At 46.2% G+C, this 16,631-nt stretch overlaps 1 protein-coding gene across 1 annotated transcript in view; it reads right to left on the bottom strand.

Annotated features, from left to right (window-relative positions):
• Positions 1-16,631, bottom strand: part of LOC119350432 (CCR4-NOT transcription complex subunit 9-like) — a 155,543-nt gene that overhangs the window by 2,501 nt on the left and 136,411 nt on the right. The window lies entirely within an intron of this gene.

Genomic DNA, 16,631 nt, shown 5'->3' on the forward strand with positions numbered 1-16,631 from the left:
GGCGGCGAGGGGGGCCGGATCTGGCGAGGTGGGATAGCGATCGAGATGGAGGGGGATCGAGATCGAGTGTCCATGAAATTTAAAAATATTCATGATAGTTCAAAAAGTACCCATGAAATACAATCGAGAAATGAAGGCTACGATTTAAATACAATCGATCTTAGCTAGCTATCTGTTCACAATCTTCTTGCCCTTCTTTTTCGCAAATGGAGTTCTTCTGTGGAACGGACGTCCTTTAGGTAGGGTGGTCCTGCTTCTTCTTGTGGTGTATGCTGCTACTTCATCATCGTCGTCATGTTCGATCCTCGGGTCACCGTACTTGTCGAAGTCTTGCTCATTGGCTACTCCATCCATTCCGATGATCTTCCTTTTGCCTCTCCTCACGACAACACGATTGGGCTTTGGCGGGTCGGTAATGAAGAAGCATTGGTCCACTTGGGAAGCCAGTACCCATGGCTCATTTTTCGCGGTGACGTTTGCGCCCGCGGTCTTGGATTTGGCTTCGGGTATAACCATGGTGGTGAAATACCGGTCTTCTTTTATGACGTTCTTGGCCCATCTGACACGGAACATCGGGACCTTCTCTCCAGCGTAGTTCAGCTCCCAGATCTCCTCGATCCTTCGGTAGTATCTGTCCTTGTCGTTACCGGTGTAGGATTCCATCGTTACCCTGGAGTTCTGATAACCATCGCTCTTCATGTCCTTGGCCTCGGTGTAGAATGTGTAGCCGTTGATATCGTACGCCTCATAGGTCATCAGGTTGTGCTCGGCGCCCTGTGACAAGGCGAATATGAGTTGTTCTTCCGCGGAAGAATCCTCATGTAATGGGTACGACAGAAGCTTATGCTTGAACCAACGCGTGAAACATGAGTTGTGCTCTTTGAGTGTATCTCCGTCCGTCCTTTGTTGGCCTCGGTCATTGTACATCTTTTTAATAAAGGTTTTGTGCTCTACCACCCAAGGATCGACCACGTCTATGTGTTGTAGCGCGACTAGGTTTGCTCTTTCAAAGTCGGCGAGTCGACCCTCGAAGTCGACATGCATTTCGCGGCGACCCTCACGGTGACCCCATCCAGCGAGCCTGCCGAGGTGCCTGTTGACGGGTAGACCAACGGGGTTCTCGATGCCTAGATAATTCGTGCAGTAGGAGATGCACTCTTCGGTCAGAAAGCCCCTGGCTATGCTTCCTTCTGGACGTGACATGTTGCGAACGCATCCTTTGATGACACCATTCATCCTTTCGAACGGCATCATGCTGTGCAGGAACGTCGGCCCGAGTTGGATGATATCCTCCACTATATGGACCAGCAGATGCACCATAACGTCGAAGAATGCAGGCGGGAAGTACATCTCAAGCTCGCATAGTATCACCACGATCTCTTCCTGTAGCCTTCTGAGTTGCCTCACGCCAATCGACTTCCGAGAGATGACGTCGAAGAAGTTGCATAGGCCAAATAGCGTTTCACGGACGTGCGCGTCCATGATCCCACGGATTGCAACTGGAAGTATCTGCGTCATCAGCGCGTGACAGTCGTGAGACTTCATCCCGCTGAACTTCTGCTTCGCTGGGTCTAGGTATCTGCTTATCTTCCCCGCGTAACCGTAAGGAAGTTTTACTCCTAGGAGGCAGGTGAAAAACTGCTCGATCTCCTCCTGACTTAGAGTGAAGCACGCGGGAGGGTAGTCATTTCTGGTCTTCTTGGCCTTTTTGCCTTTGCGACGACTTTCTGTGTCCTGCTTCGCCTCATCATCATCATCATCATCATCATCATCATCATCATCATCATCATCATCATCATCATCATCATCATCATCATATATAGCGTGAAGCTCCTGCCTGATGCCCATTGATTTCAAGTCTGCCCTTGCTTTCGGCCCATCTTAGGTCCTCTCTGGCATGTTGAGCAGGGTACCAAGCAGACTCTCGCACACGTTCTTCGTGATATGCATGACATCAAGGCTGTGAGGCACACGGTGGATCTTCCAGTACGGCAAGTCCCAGAAAACAGACCTTGTTTTCCATACCTTCAGCAGCGGCTCTGGCGCCTTTCGCTTCTTTCCCGGCTCTGGCGCCTTTTGCTTCTTTCCCGGCAGTGGGCAGTCTTTCCAATTTTTCAACAGCTTGTCTATTTCCTCGCCGCTCCTCGTACACGGGCGTTTTCGGGGTTCGGTTTCACCATCGAACAGATCCTTGCGTTTCCTCCACGGGTCATCGTCGCGAAGCCACCTTCGATGTCCCATGAAGACGGTTTTCGAAGACCCGGGATCTCTATCTAGCTGGCGATACGTTGTGTCATCCATGCACCTTACGCATCCAGAAAATCCGTGGACTACCTGCCCCGCAAGATATCCGTAACCGAGATAGTCGTGCACCGTCGTGAGCAGTGCGACTCTCATAGGGAAATATTCTTTCTCTGCGGCGTCCCACGTATTGGCTGGCGTTTTCCACAGCGTGTCAAGCTCCTCTTTCAGCAGCCCCAGATACAGATTGATGTCGTTCCCTGGTTGTTTCGGCCCTTCAATTAGCATACTCATGTGAATGTACTTCCTCTTCATGCACAACCAGGGGGAAGGTTGTACATCCACACAAACACAGGCCAGGTGCTATGTGTGCTTCTCTAGCTGCCAAACGGATTGACTCCATCGGTGCTCGCGCCCAGCATGATGTTCCTTGGATCGTTCCCAAATTCTGGGTATTCGAAGTTCAATGCTTGCCACTGGCTCGCATCCTTAGGGTGACTCAGCATCTTGTCTTTTTTATCTATCTCCGGATCATTTGCGTCATCTTCTCGCTTCTTCTCCTCCCTATCCGCGTGCCAACGCAGGAGCTTTGCTACCTTAGGATCCGCGAAATACCGCTGCAGACGAGGAGTGATCGGAAAGTACCACACCACTTTTCGAGGAGCTTTCTTCCTCTTCTTGTATCGAGTGACACCGCACACCGGACATATTGTAGACTCCGCGTGCTCGCCCGATAAATGATGCAATTGTTCATGCACACATGGTATTTCACGTGCGGTAAATCCAGAGGACACACGATTTTCTTCGCCTCCTCCAAACTGGTCGGGCACTTGTTCCCCTTGGGAAGACGTTCGTGCCAGAATGACATGTTCTCGTCGAAGCATGCGTCGGTCATTTTGTGTTTTACCTTCATCTCCAGGGCCATGAGCGTTACTTTCAGGCGGGTATCCTCGGGCCTGCATCCTTCATACAATGGAGTAACCGCGTCTAACTCAAGTTGATCCATCTTGGCTTTCTCTCGGGCGGCAGCTCTTGCGTTATCCGTCTGCTTGAGAAGCAGCTCTTGAATATGAGGGTCCTGCACCCAGCCCATCGATGGTCCAGCGTCGTCTGCTCCGCCGGCATCATCATCTTCATGATCATGCCCGTCGCCTGCTCCGGCATCTTCCTCATCATCATGTCCTGCATCTTCTACATGATGACTGTGTACAGCATCACAGTTGTGATCATCTCCTGGGGATTCTTCGTCTTCTCGCCCGCCCGAGCCGCGGTGGTTGTCTTGCTGCCCTTCCTCATTTCTTGCCCGGCCCGCATGGACGACTTCGTAGTCATCTTCATCACCTTGCCACCGATAGCCATCCATGAAACCACGCAACAGCAGGTGGTCCCGCACCTGCCCGGAATCCGGGTCCGCAATAAGGCTCTTCAGCTTGCATCTTCGACACGGACATCTTATCTCCGTCTCGTTCTTTTGAAGCATCTCGGCCTTCGCGGACCTCAAAAACCTATTCATGATGCCTTCGGTCATCGTGCGGACCATGGTCGCCTGCGGGGTAGAGCAAAACGATATTTTAGAACCAAACAAAAATTTGGCATGACTTTCCCTAAAAATAGGACCAAAAAGAATGCTTAATGCCAAAATTCTCGCCGAAACGGAAATGAATCAACATTCCGGCAAAATATTGGCAACTATCGCATATCAAATACCGGTACACCTCCAAACACAAACACATATGCAACACCACAAACATATGCAACACCACGAACATACATAGATCTAGCTAGGCCGTAAAAAGTGCATGTGCACATTGTTGTAAGGAGAACAACCTAAATATAGCTTCCCCCCTTACTTACCTATTAAAACAAGGTAATTAGTAGTTACAACTACTAATGGCGCACTTGGGCAGGATGCGCCATTAGTATGTTTGGATAGGCGCACTAGTTCAAAAAAAAAATCTATACTAATGGCGCACCTGCTGCCTGGTGCGCCATTAGTAGTTACAACTACTAATGGCGCACTTTGCCCGGATGCGCCATTAGTATGTTTGGACAGGCGCACTAGTTAAAAAAAATTGATACTAATGGCGCACCCGTAGCATGGTGCGCCATTAGTAGTTTAAACTCTAATGGCGCATCAGATTGTGGTGCGCCATTAGTATATACTAATGGCGCACCATCTTTCTGGTGCGCCATTAGTGTCAATCCCATCTATAGCCCCTTTCCTAGTAGTGAATGGTGCATAGTTAGGGGGAACACTTTCTTGAAATTATTATAAGGGATCATATTATTTACTACCGTCGTTCTAAGTAAAGAAGATGCATAAACATAATAAACATCACATGCAATTATATAATAGTGACATGATATGGCCAATATCATATAGCTCCTTTGATCTCCATCTTTGGGGCTCCATGATCATCTTCGTCACCGGCATGACATCATGATCTCCATCATCATGATCTCCATCATCGTGTCTTCATGAAGTTGTCACGCCAACGACTACTTCTACTTCTATGGCTAACACGTGTAGCAATAAAGTAAAGTAATTTACATGGCGTTCTTCAATGACACGCAGGTCATACAAAAATAAAGACAACTCCTATGGATCCTGCCGGTTTTCATACTCATCGACATGCAAGTCGTGATTCCTATTACAAGAACATGATCTCATACATCACAATATATCATTCATCATTCATCACAACTTCTGGCCATATCACATCACATGACAATTGCTGCAAAAACAAGTTAGACGTCCTCTAATTGTTGTTGCATCTTTTACGTGGCTGCAATTGGGTTCTAGCAAGAACATTTTCTTACCTAAGAATATCCACAACGTGATTTTGTCAACTTATATTTACCCTTCATAAGGACCCTTTTCGTCGAATCCACTCCAACTAAAGTGGGAGAGACAGACACCCGTTAGCCACCTTATGCAACTAGTGCATGTCAGTCGGTGGAACCTGTCTCACGTAAGCGTACGTGTAAGGTCGGTCCGGGCCGCTTCATCCCACAATACCGCTGAAGCAAAATAAGACTAGTAGCGGCAAGCAAGTTGACAAGATCTACGCCCACAGCAAAATTGTGTTCTACTCGTGCAATAGAGAACTACGCATAGACCTAGCTCATGATGCCACTGTTGGGGAACATTGCAGAAAATAAAAAATTTCCTATGGTTTCACCGATATCCATCTATGAGTTCATCTAAGCAATGAGTGATAGGAGAGAGATGCATCTACATACCACTTGTAGATCGCGTGCGGAAGCGTTCAAGAGAACGGGGTTGAGGTCGTCGTTCTCGTCGTGATCCTATCACCGGAGATCCTAGCGCCGAACGGACGGCACCTCCGCGTTCAACACACGTACGGTCAGCGTGATGTCTCCTACATCTTGATCCAGCAAGGGGGAAGGAGAGGTTGATGAAGATCCAGCAGCACAACGGCGTGGTGATGGATGCAGCAGGACTCCGGCAGGGCTTCGCCAAGCTACTACAGGAGGAGGAAGAGGTGTAGCAGGGGAAGGGACGCGCCAAGACTTATGGTGCGGCTGCCCTCCCTCCCCCATCCTTTATATAGGCCCCCAGGGGGGCACCAGCCCTGGAGATGCAATCTCCCAAGGGGGGCGGCGGCCAGGGGGGTGGAGTGCCCCCCAAGGCAAGTGGTGCGCCCCCCACCCTAGGGTTTCCAACCCTAGGCGCAGGGGGGGCACACCAGCCCACTAGGGGCTGGTTCCCCTCCCACTTAAGCCCACGGGGCCCTCCGGGGGAGGTGGCCCCACCCAGTGGACCCCCGGGACCCTTCCGGTGGTCCCGGTACAATACTGGGTGACCCCGAAACTTTCTCGATGGCCGAAACAGCACTTCCTATATATAATTCTTTACCTCCGGACCATTCCGGAACTCCTCGTGACGTCCGGGATCTCATTCGGGACTCCGAACAACATTCGGTTTGCTGCATACTCATATTCATACAACCCTAGCGTCACCGAACCTTAAGTGTGTAGACCCTACGGGTTCGGGAGACATGCAGATATGACCGAGACGGCTCTCCGGTCAATAACCAACAGCGGGATCTGGATACCCATGTTGGCTCCCACATACTCCTCTATGATCACATCGGATGAAGCACGATGTCGAGGATTCAAGCAACCCTATATACTATTCCCTTTGTCAGACGGTATGTTACTTGCCCGAGATCCGATCGTCGGTATCCCAATACCTCGTTCAATCTCGTTGCCGGCAAGTCACTTTACTCGTACCATAATGCATGACCCGTGACCTAACACTTGGTCACTTTGAGCTCATTATGATGATGCACTACCGAGTGGGCCCAGTGATACCTCTCCATTATACGGAGTGACAAATCCCAGTCTCGATCCGTGTCAACCCAACAGACACTTTCGGAGATACCTGTAGTGCACCTTTATAGTCACCCAGTTACGTTGTGACGTTTCGTACACCCAAAGCACTCCTACGGTATCCGGGAGTTACACGATCTCATGGTCTAAGGAAGAGATACTTGACATTGGAAAATCTCTAGCAAAACGAACTACATGATCTTGTGCTATGCTTAGGATTGGGTCTTGTCCATCACATCATTCTCCTAATGATGTGATCCCGTTATCAACGACATCCAATGTCCATAGTCAGGAAATCATGACTATCTGTTGATCAACGAGCTAGTCAACTAGAGGCTCACTAGGGACATGTTGTGGTCTAAGTATTCACACATGTATTACGATTTCCGGATAATACAATTATAGCATGAATAAAAGACAACTATCATGAACAAAGAAATATAATAATAATCCTTTTACTATTGCCTCTAGGGCATATTTCCGACACTTCAAAGTCAACTTGACAAGTTCAAAATGAAGGATGGTGAAGGTGTCGCTGAAATGTACTCTAGGCTTGCTCTCATCACAAATGAGATTGCCGGCTTAGGAAGTTAAGATACTACGGACAAATTCATAATCAAAATTATCTTGAGAGCCTTGGATGGAAAATATGATACCATGTGCACTTTGATCCAAATGATGCCAAACTACAAAGATCTCAAGCTAATCGAAGTCATTGGAAGAATTCTTGCTCATGAGATGTCACTCAAGGATAAAGAAAAGCTTCACAACAAGTCTAGTGGTTCTTACAAAGCCTCATGTGATGCTCCCACATCATCAAATGAGAAACAAGCCTTCAATGAAGAATTGAGCTTAATGGTAAAGAACTTCAACAAATTCTACAAGAGTAGAAGCAAGGAAAGAAGTTCCAAGTCAAGGTCCTACAATGACAAAAGATCTTCTAGTCGTGAGCGAAATTGCTACAATTATGGAAGACCCGGACACTACTCCAATGAGTGTACGGCTCCATACAAAAGAAGAGAAGACTCACCTAAAAGGAGAAGCAAAAGGGAAGAATCGCCTCCCAGAGAGAGAACGAGTAGAGATGATCGTTATGAACGAGGAACCTCTCGAAGAAGCAAGGATTTGGAAAGGAAGGACAAGTCATCAAGGAGCTACACAAAACGAAGACATCAAGCTCATGCTGGTGAATGGGTATCCGGCTCTGATTGCTACCACCACTCCGAGAGAAGTTATCACTCTGACTCCGAATATACTCAAGATGAAGGTGTTGCCGGTCTAGCACTTGTGTCAACCAACTCCTATGACATATTTGAGTCACCAAATGAAGGAATTGGGAGATGCTTCATGGCTAAAGGGCTAAGGTAACACACCCCGAGTATGTTGATTTCAATAGTGATGAATATGATTTGCTAGGTTATGATGACTTACTTGTTAACAACTCTAGTGATGAATACTATGATGAAAATGCTATTAATCATGCTAATCAAGAAGAAATGAATGGCAATGATAAGAAGGAGATTGAGCGTCTAACTAAAGAACTAAACACTCTTAAGTTAGCTCATGAAACTACTTTAGAAGATCATCGAGAACTTTTAAAAACTCATGAGAAGCTATGCTTTGAGAAGCTACTCTTCGAGAAGCTCAATCTTGAGCAAGAACATGGGTTCTTAAAAGCCATCAATGATGATCTTCGGAATAAAGTTCTTATTACATTGCCAAGCGTTTACTCTTGTCTACTTACATGCCACAAGTAAAATCTAGCAACAAGAACAAGAAAGATTCTTCTAGTAGTAACAATAATCATGCTAAATCCAATATTGTTGCTTCTAGTAGTTCTCTTGATTCCACTAATGATTCTCTTAGCCATGTTACACTTGAGCAAGAAAATAACTTCTTGAAGGGAGTTATAGAGAAATGTGTTTACAAGAGCCTTGCCAGAACTAAGCAATTTGAGGAAATTGTACGCAAGCAAGGAAGGCACTGGAAGAATCAAGGTGTTGGTTTTGAACGAAAGTTCAATGCCAATGGAGTTGAGTGGGAAGAAGATCATGTAGGACCTTGAAGTATGTCTAGAGGGGGGGTGATTAGACTACTTGACCAATAAAAACTTAACCTTTTCCCAATTTTAGAGTTTGGAAGATTTTAACTATTTTAGGACAAGTCAAGCAATCATCACAAAATTCAAGCAAGCATGCAAAGAGTGTATAGGCAGCGGAAATTAAAGCATGCAACTTGCAAGAAAGTAAAGGGAAGGGTTTGGAGGATTCAAACCCAATTGGAGACACGGATGTTTTTGGCGTGGTTCCGATAGGTGGTGCTATCGTACACCCATGTTGATGGAGACTTCAACCCATGAAGGGTAATGGCTTCACGAGTCCACGGAGGGCTCCACCCATGAAGGGTCCAGGAAGAAGCAACCTTGTCTATCCCACCATGGCCGTTGCCCATGAAGGACTTGCATCACTAGAGGTAGATCTTCACGAAGTAGGCGATCTCCTTGCCCTTACAAACTCCTTGGTTCAACTCCACAATCTTGTCGGAGGCTCCCAAGTGACACCTAGCCAATCTAGGAGACACCACTCTCCAAGAAGTAACAAATGGTGCGTTGATGATGAACTCCTTGCTCTTGTGCTTCAAATGATAGTCTCCCCAACACTCAACTGTCTCTCATAGGATTTGGATCTGGTGGAAAGAGGGTTTGAGTGGAAAGCAACTTGGGGAAGGCTAGAGATCAAGATTCATATGGTAGGAATGGAATATCTTGGCCTCAACACATGAGTAGGTAGTTCTCTCTCAGAAATGGTAAGTTGGAAGTGTAGGTTCGTTCTGATGACTCTCTCCACGAATGAAGAGGAGGTGGAGGGGTATATATAGCCTCCACACAAAATCTAACCGTTAAACATAATTTACCAAACTCGGTGGGACCCAATCGTTAAACTCGGTCGGACCGATTTAGTAAACCTAGTGACCATTAGTGATTTTCGGTGGGACTGACATGCATCTCGGTGAGGCTGATTCGGTTAGGGTTAGGGTATAACGTAATCTCGGTGAGACCGATTACACAAACTCGGTGAGACCGATTTGGTAATAAGCTTTCCAGAGAGTTGGTCAGGTAAACTCGGTGGGACCGATTTGCTCTTTTCGGCGAGACCGAAATGTTACAAAAAGGAAACAGAGAGTTTACATTGCAATCTCGGTGGGACCGATCGCTCACTTTGGTTAGACCGAAACGTTACGAAGGGAAACAAAGGTATTGCAACCCCATCTCGGTGAGACCGAGATCCCTATCGGTAGGACCAATTTGCTTAGGGTTTGTGGCAGTGGCTATGACTTTTGGAATCGGTGGCGCCGGATTGGAAGAATCGGTGTGACCAATTTTGGCTTTGGGTTTAGGTCATTTGTGGATGTGGGAAAGTAGCTGAGGGTTTTGGAGCATATCAGTAAGCACATGAAGCAAGAGGCGATATATCTTCACGAAGTAGGCGATCTCCTTGCCCTTACAAACTCCTTGGTTCAACTCCACAATCTTGTCGGAGGCTCTCAAGTGACACCTAGCCAATCTAGGAGACACCACTCTCCAAGAAGTAACAAATGGTGCGTTGATGATGAACTCCTTGCTCTTGTGCTTCAAATGATAGTCTCCCCAACACTCAACTCTCTCTCATAGGATTTGGATCTGGTGGAAAGAGGGTTTGAGTGGAAAGCAACTTGGGGAAGGCTAGAGATCAAGATTCATATGGTAGGAATGGAATATCTTGGCCTCAACACATGAGTAGGTAGTTCTCTCTCAGAAATGGTAAGTTGGAAGTGTAGGTTCGTTCTGATGACTCTCTCCATGAATGAAGAGGAGGTGGAGGGGTATATATAGCCTCCACACAAAATCTAACCGTTAAACATAATTTACTGAACTCGGTGGGACCCAATCGTTAAACTCGGTCGGACCGATTTAGTAAACCTAGTGACCATTAGTGATTTTCGGTGGGACTGACATGCATCTTGGTGAGGCTGATTCGGTTAGGGTTAGGGTATAACGTAATCTTGGTGAGACCGATTACACAAACTCGGTGAGACCGATTTGGTAATAAGCTTTCCAGAGAGTTGGTCAGGTAAACTCGGTGGGACCGATTTGCTCTTTTCGGCGAGACCGAAATGTTACAAAAAGGAAACAGAGAGTTTACATTGCAATCTCGGTGGGACCAATCGCTCACTTCGGTTAGACCGAAACGTTACGAAGGGAAACAGAGGTATTGCAACCCCATCTCGGTGAGACCGAGATCCCTATCGGTAAGACCAATTTGCTTAGGGTTTGTGGCAGTGGCTATGACTTTTGGAATCGGTGGCGCCGGATTGGAAGAATCGGTGTGACCGATTTTGGCTTTGGGTTTAGGTCATTTGTGGATGTGGGAAAGTAGCTGAGGGTTTTGGAACATATCACTAAGCACATGAAGCAAGAGGCTCATTAAGCAACACCTCATCCCTTCTCGATAGTATTGGCTTTTCCTATAGACTCAATGTGATCTTGGATCACTAAAATATAAAATGAAGAGTCTTGAGCCTTTGAGCTTGAGCCAATCCTTTGTCCTTAGTATTTTGAGGGATCCACTTTCATCATCCATGCCATGCCATTCATTGAGCTTTCTGTTGACAACTGATTTTGGCAAAATACAGAGTGAAAGGGTTTTCAGCATGAGAAAGTTTCGTATTGTCGAGTGGAACAACTTTGATGTTTAGGCTATCGCCATTCTACCTCATCTCAGTGGCCGAAGCTATACTCCGAGTGACAAAATTTAATGTTCTGAGTGCTTTTCGGCCGATTACGCCCTCAATGTGACCTCAGATGAAGGAGTGCTCTAAAGGAATTGTCTTCGTCTCGTCAAGACAATTGATTCTCATATATAAATCATCTCAATCCGAGTTCATATGCAAAAGTTATAGTCAATACGGTCTGGACAGGCCAGAGACCAAAATGTTACGCTTGACACCAGACACACGTTGATGAGTGTCTGATGCAAAGCGTGAGCAATTCGGCCATCAAGACGGCCTTGAATTGAAAAACCTTCAACACAGAAAAGTTTCGTCTCGTCGAGCCGATCGATTTTCATATATAATTCATCTCAATCCGAGGCCGTATGAGACTTGGGGTGACAAATCAAGATCAGGCTATGTTTTTGGTCGAGTGAAAAGCTTACCATCCGAGTGAAAACCAACCGATTGAGTAAAAGGTCGAGTGAAAACCTACCGATCGAGTAAAAGTTCGTGAAAACCTACCGATCGAGTAAAAGGTCGAGTGAAAACCTAACGATCGAGTAAAAGGTCGAGTGAAAACCTATCGATCGAGTAAAAGGTCGAGTGAAAACCTACCGATCGAGTAAAAGGTCGAGTGAAAACCTACCGATCGAGTAAAAGTTCGAGTGAAAACTTATCGATCGAGTAAAAGGTCGAGTGAAAATTTATCGATCGAGTAAAAGTTTGTCTTCCGAGTGAAAATATGGTCATCCGAGTGAAAGATTGTTTTCAGAGTGAAAAGGTCGAGTCGGATGGTCCGAGTGGAAGTCTCTAATATCCGAGTGGATGAGCTCAGATCCGAGTGAAACTGAACATGTGCCCGAAAGTTTATCAAGATGACCTCGGATGAAGAAGTGTTCAATACAGAAGTTGTGCGTATCATCAAGACGGTAAACTTTGGTTTTGGAGTCATCATCATCAGAGATAGTATATGGCCTGCAAATTCACTACAAGACTCGGATAATTCAGTCTACTTCAAGACCGAGTCCGACTGGAAGGTAAAGACGACCTCGAAAAGTATTCAAGATGGCCTTATTTGAAAAAGTGATCAACATGAGAGTTGTTCGTATCGTCGAGGCGCACAAGTTTGATATTTGGGCCACCTCGATCGGAGGTCATATGGAGGCTCGGCGGCCTGCACAAGGAGGAAGACAGAAGTTGGGCCAGATTCAGACTGAATCCGAGTTGGAATAGAACTAGGACTCTAGGACGCGAATTGATGTAATTTTTCTTGTAAGGAAAGCCTAGATGAATCCTTTAGTTGTACGGGAAGTCTAGCCGCCTCTTATATATGTTGGGGGTGACGGCCGATTGAACAACACACAATCGAACAAATCAATATACTACTTTTTCATCTACGTTTTATATCTCCACCGTTTTCTCTCTCGTTCTTCGCTGTTCTTCGTGTTTGAGAGCTGCGAATCTCGAGGCTCTAGGGGCGAGCGAATCGACCTAGGCAGCCCATAGCCGCCGCACTCCCTGACGGGGTCCCTCCTGGGGGTGTGGGGTTTTCGGGTCTGCAAAAGCGCCCATCGACCGTCTTGCGTATCGCGCTGTCGGTCGGGTCTCCTTCGACGTGAGCTGCGGTGCATCACCCCCGGCGTCGAGGGTACACGTGACGTGTTCGTGTGTCAACACACTTTTTGGCGACTCCGCTGGGGATCGAAGATCAATCATCATCATCCACCATGTCCGATCTTCCCAAGCCATCTGAGGTAGACGCCGATAACATCATTAAGCCCAGTCTTGATGAGATATCGGCCGATCATCGCCAAGTCTATGAGGAGTACAAGAAGGCGCGCAAGGAGAAGGACTTGCAGGAGTTCCTTGCAAAGTTCAAGAAGGATAGCCAAGGCAACATCACTCCAATTGAAGAAATCAAGTTCCCTCCTCTTCAAGCCGAGCAGGTTAAACCCTCTGTAAGTACTACCTTTTCTCCTGAGCAGTGGGCTGAGATTGAAAGTCGTATTGCTAATGGTAACAATCTAGTCTATCAGACTTTCATTGAAAATACTAATGCTCAGAAGAATACATCTCAATCGACTAGTGGTAATGATGGTGTAGCTGCTAGTGTGCAAAACCCTAATCTGGCTTTACCTATCTCATCGGCGCCTCCCGTGCCGATGACTTATTATCCTACCCAAACAAATCAGATTGTGGCTGCACCCATTAATCCTATTATGAGCATGCCAGGTTCGGTGGCAACGCCGAACCAAACTCTACCTACAGCTACAACCACTCGACCACTAGCAAATTATGGGTCGACATACATGCCACAATTCCTACCTACAGCTAGTAACCCTACTCCTCCTATGCCACTGCCACAAGCTTCATCGTCCACTATGGATGATGGTTTAGCTAATCTTAGAGAGGAGATGGCTAAGATGCTTCGAGAGAATTTTGGAGTTGAGTTACCTCGGAATCGGATTTATCAAAAGCCGTACCCCGAGTACTTTGATGCCATCCAGTGCCCTCCGGGATATAAAATTCCAGATTTTGTTAAGTTCAATGGAGAAGGCACAAAAACCACATGGGAGCATGTTAGTCAATACTTAGCACAATTGGGTGAGGCAGGCTCATTGAATGAATTGAAAGTGCGTTTATTTCCTTTATCATTAACTGATACTGCATTTTCATGGTTTTCTTCTTTACCACATGGTTCCATTCGAGTTTGGTCGCAGCTAGAGTAGAAATTTCATGATCACTTTTATAGCGGCGACAATGAACTCAAGTTGTCACATCTAACATCGGTTAAGCAGAAGCATGATGAATCGGTCTCCGATTACGTCAAGAGATTCAGAGAAACGAAAAACCGGTGTTTTAGTTTGGTGATAACCGAGAGAGACTTGGCAGACCTAGTGCTGACTGGTTTGAGAACTCCCATTAGAGAAAAGCTAGAAGGCTATGAGTTCTTAAATATCAACCAAGTCTTATAAAGGGCTTTGGCTCAGGAAAGCCGAAGCAAAGACCTCGAACAAGTGCATAGATACAAAGCCGATCGTCCAAAGATGAATATGGTGGAAAGTGACAGTGATCACTCGGACAATGAGGGTGATGTTTTTGCTACTGAATTTGTTTGGCCATCTAAGGCCAAACCCTTTACTTGCAATGATCTGAAACCGATTCACAAGAATCGTGATGAAGAGATGAAGTTTACTTTTAACATTGCTAAGTGTGATAGAATATTTGATGCTCTGCTGCAGGCTAAGATTATTAGAATATCTCATACTTTACCGCCGTTTGAAGAGCTGAAACGGCGTGCTTATTGCAAGTATCATAACTCTTTTTCTCATGCTACTAACGATTGCAATGTTTTTCGACGACAGATACAATCGGCCATTAATGATGGACGATTGAACTTTTCTGAGATGCAAGTTGATAAACAGCCCTTTCCAATGAACACCATGGATTTAGAAGGGAAGAAGCTGCTCATTCGGCCGGAGGTAGCCGAATCTGCTAATAAAGCTAATGTCATTGTTGGTGAGCCCAGGAAAGACAAGGAGGGCGACAAGGTCTTGGGGAGACATGTTGTGCTTGATAAACAACCCGATGGCAAGGAAGTGATCAAGATCACCATCAAGAATCCTACACTCGGGGGGCAAACACGGGTGCAACAGGACACTCGAGTTAAGTTTGTTAAGCCCAAGAGTCCAGAAGTTGGCAAATGGAAGAGGAATGAAGCTAAAGTGCAACGCAAGCGGATCAAGCCAACTTTTGATATGTTGCTGTCCAAATATGCTAATCAGTCGGCTGGTTCCAGCTCTAACCGGCTATCATACTTAAAACGACCAAGGTCACCATCAGATGATATATTCAGTCAGTATGTGAAACCGAGTGGACCAAGGGCGCAATTTTCAGAAGAGCAGAGGCAATCTGTGTGGAATCGACTTGATTACTCATATAATGGCCGATTGAACATTGGTGACTATCAGTCGGCTGGTCAACATATGTTACCGAGTGGAAACTATCCTAGTGTAAGAATGCACCCAGGTGGAAGCTATCCAAATGAAAAAAATATGGATGGGTAGATTTCATCCGAGTGAAATCCATCCGAGTGAGTTCCATCCGAGTGGATTCCATCAGATTGACGCCCATCCGGGTGGATTCCATCTGAGTAAAAAGGTGCGCCCGAATGGAAATTTCATGCATCTGGAAAATCGAAAAGAATGGCGTGTTAAGTCACCAAGTGTTGCAGTAGTTGAGTCGGGAAAAGGCAAGGAGAAAATGGATGTCGACTCACTTATCTTGCGCACCGAAACATTCCCCATATAGCAGCCGACTTTGCATAACCACTCGACTGAGCCGATACTTGCTATCGCGCCAAAACACTCGGGTAATGACCATGAAGCAAGCACCAGCCAAGTAAAGGTGAGAGATGCTAAGTACACTCGACCAAAGTGGTGTCCTCCAGGGCTAACAAAGACACAGAAGAGGAAACTACAGAGGTTAAGGAGTCAAGAGATGGCAGAGCAGGAGGCCGAGAAGCAAAGGGATAAGTTGTTCAATGACACTCGGCCCATGGTTCCAGCAAAACAAGTGTGGAGGCTAAAACAAATACAAGATACATCAGCTTCTACATCTATCACAGAAGTGCCTACACCACCCAAAGAGGACGATGTGACAGCTATTACATCGTCTGTGGCACTTCTTACCTCTCCTTCACTCGACCAGATTTCAGAATCGGTCGATCCACTTGAAGAAGAGGTTGATATGTTGGACTATGAATCTACGCCGGTTCATGAAGGTATGGATATCAATATGGTGTATTACTTACCTGCTGAGTTTCGTGCTGTAGATGAGGAAGGGGAAGTGGCTCAGCTGGATTTTGGCCCTAAAAACGCAATATTCGAGAAGCCAAAAGAACCAGTAACACATTTGAAACCGTTGTATCTCAGAGGTCATATCAATGGATCGCCACTTAGTCGAATGCTTGTTGATGGTGGTGTTGTGGTAAATCTTATGCCTTATTCGGTCTTCAAGAAATTGGGTTTGCCTGATGAAGAATTGATCAAGACCAATATGGTGCTCAACGGGTTTGAAGGCAAAGAGAAAACTGAAGCCAAAGGTGTAACGTATGTGGAGCTTACAGTCGGAAGCAAAACTTTGGCCACTGCATTCTTTGTCACTGAGGTGCAAGGTAACTACAACGTTATACTAGGCCGTGATTGGGTTCATGCAAACCAGTGCGTGCCATCCACTATGCACCAGTTTATGATTCAGTGGGTTGATGATGAAGTGGAAGTCAT

Source organism: Triticum dicoccoides, chromosome 1B, assembly GCF_002162155.2.
Source record: "Triticum dicoccoides isolate Atlit2015 ecotype Zavitan chromosome 1B, WEW_v2.0, whole genome shotgun sequence".
Lineage (NCBI taxonomy): Eukaryota > Viridiplantae > Streptophyta > Magnoliopsida > Poales > Poaceae > Triticum > Triticum dicoccoides.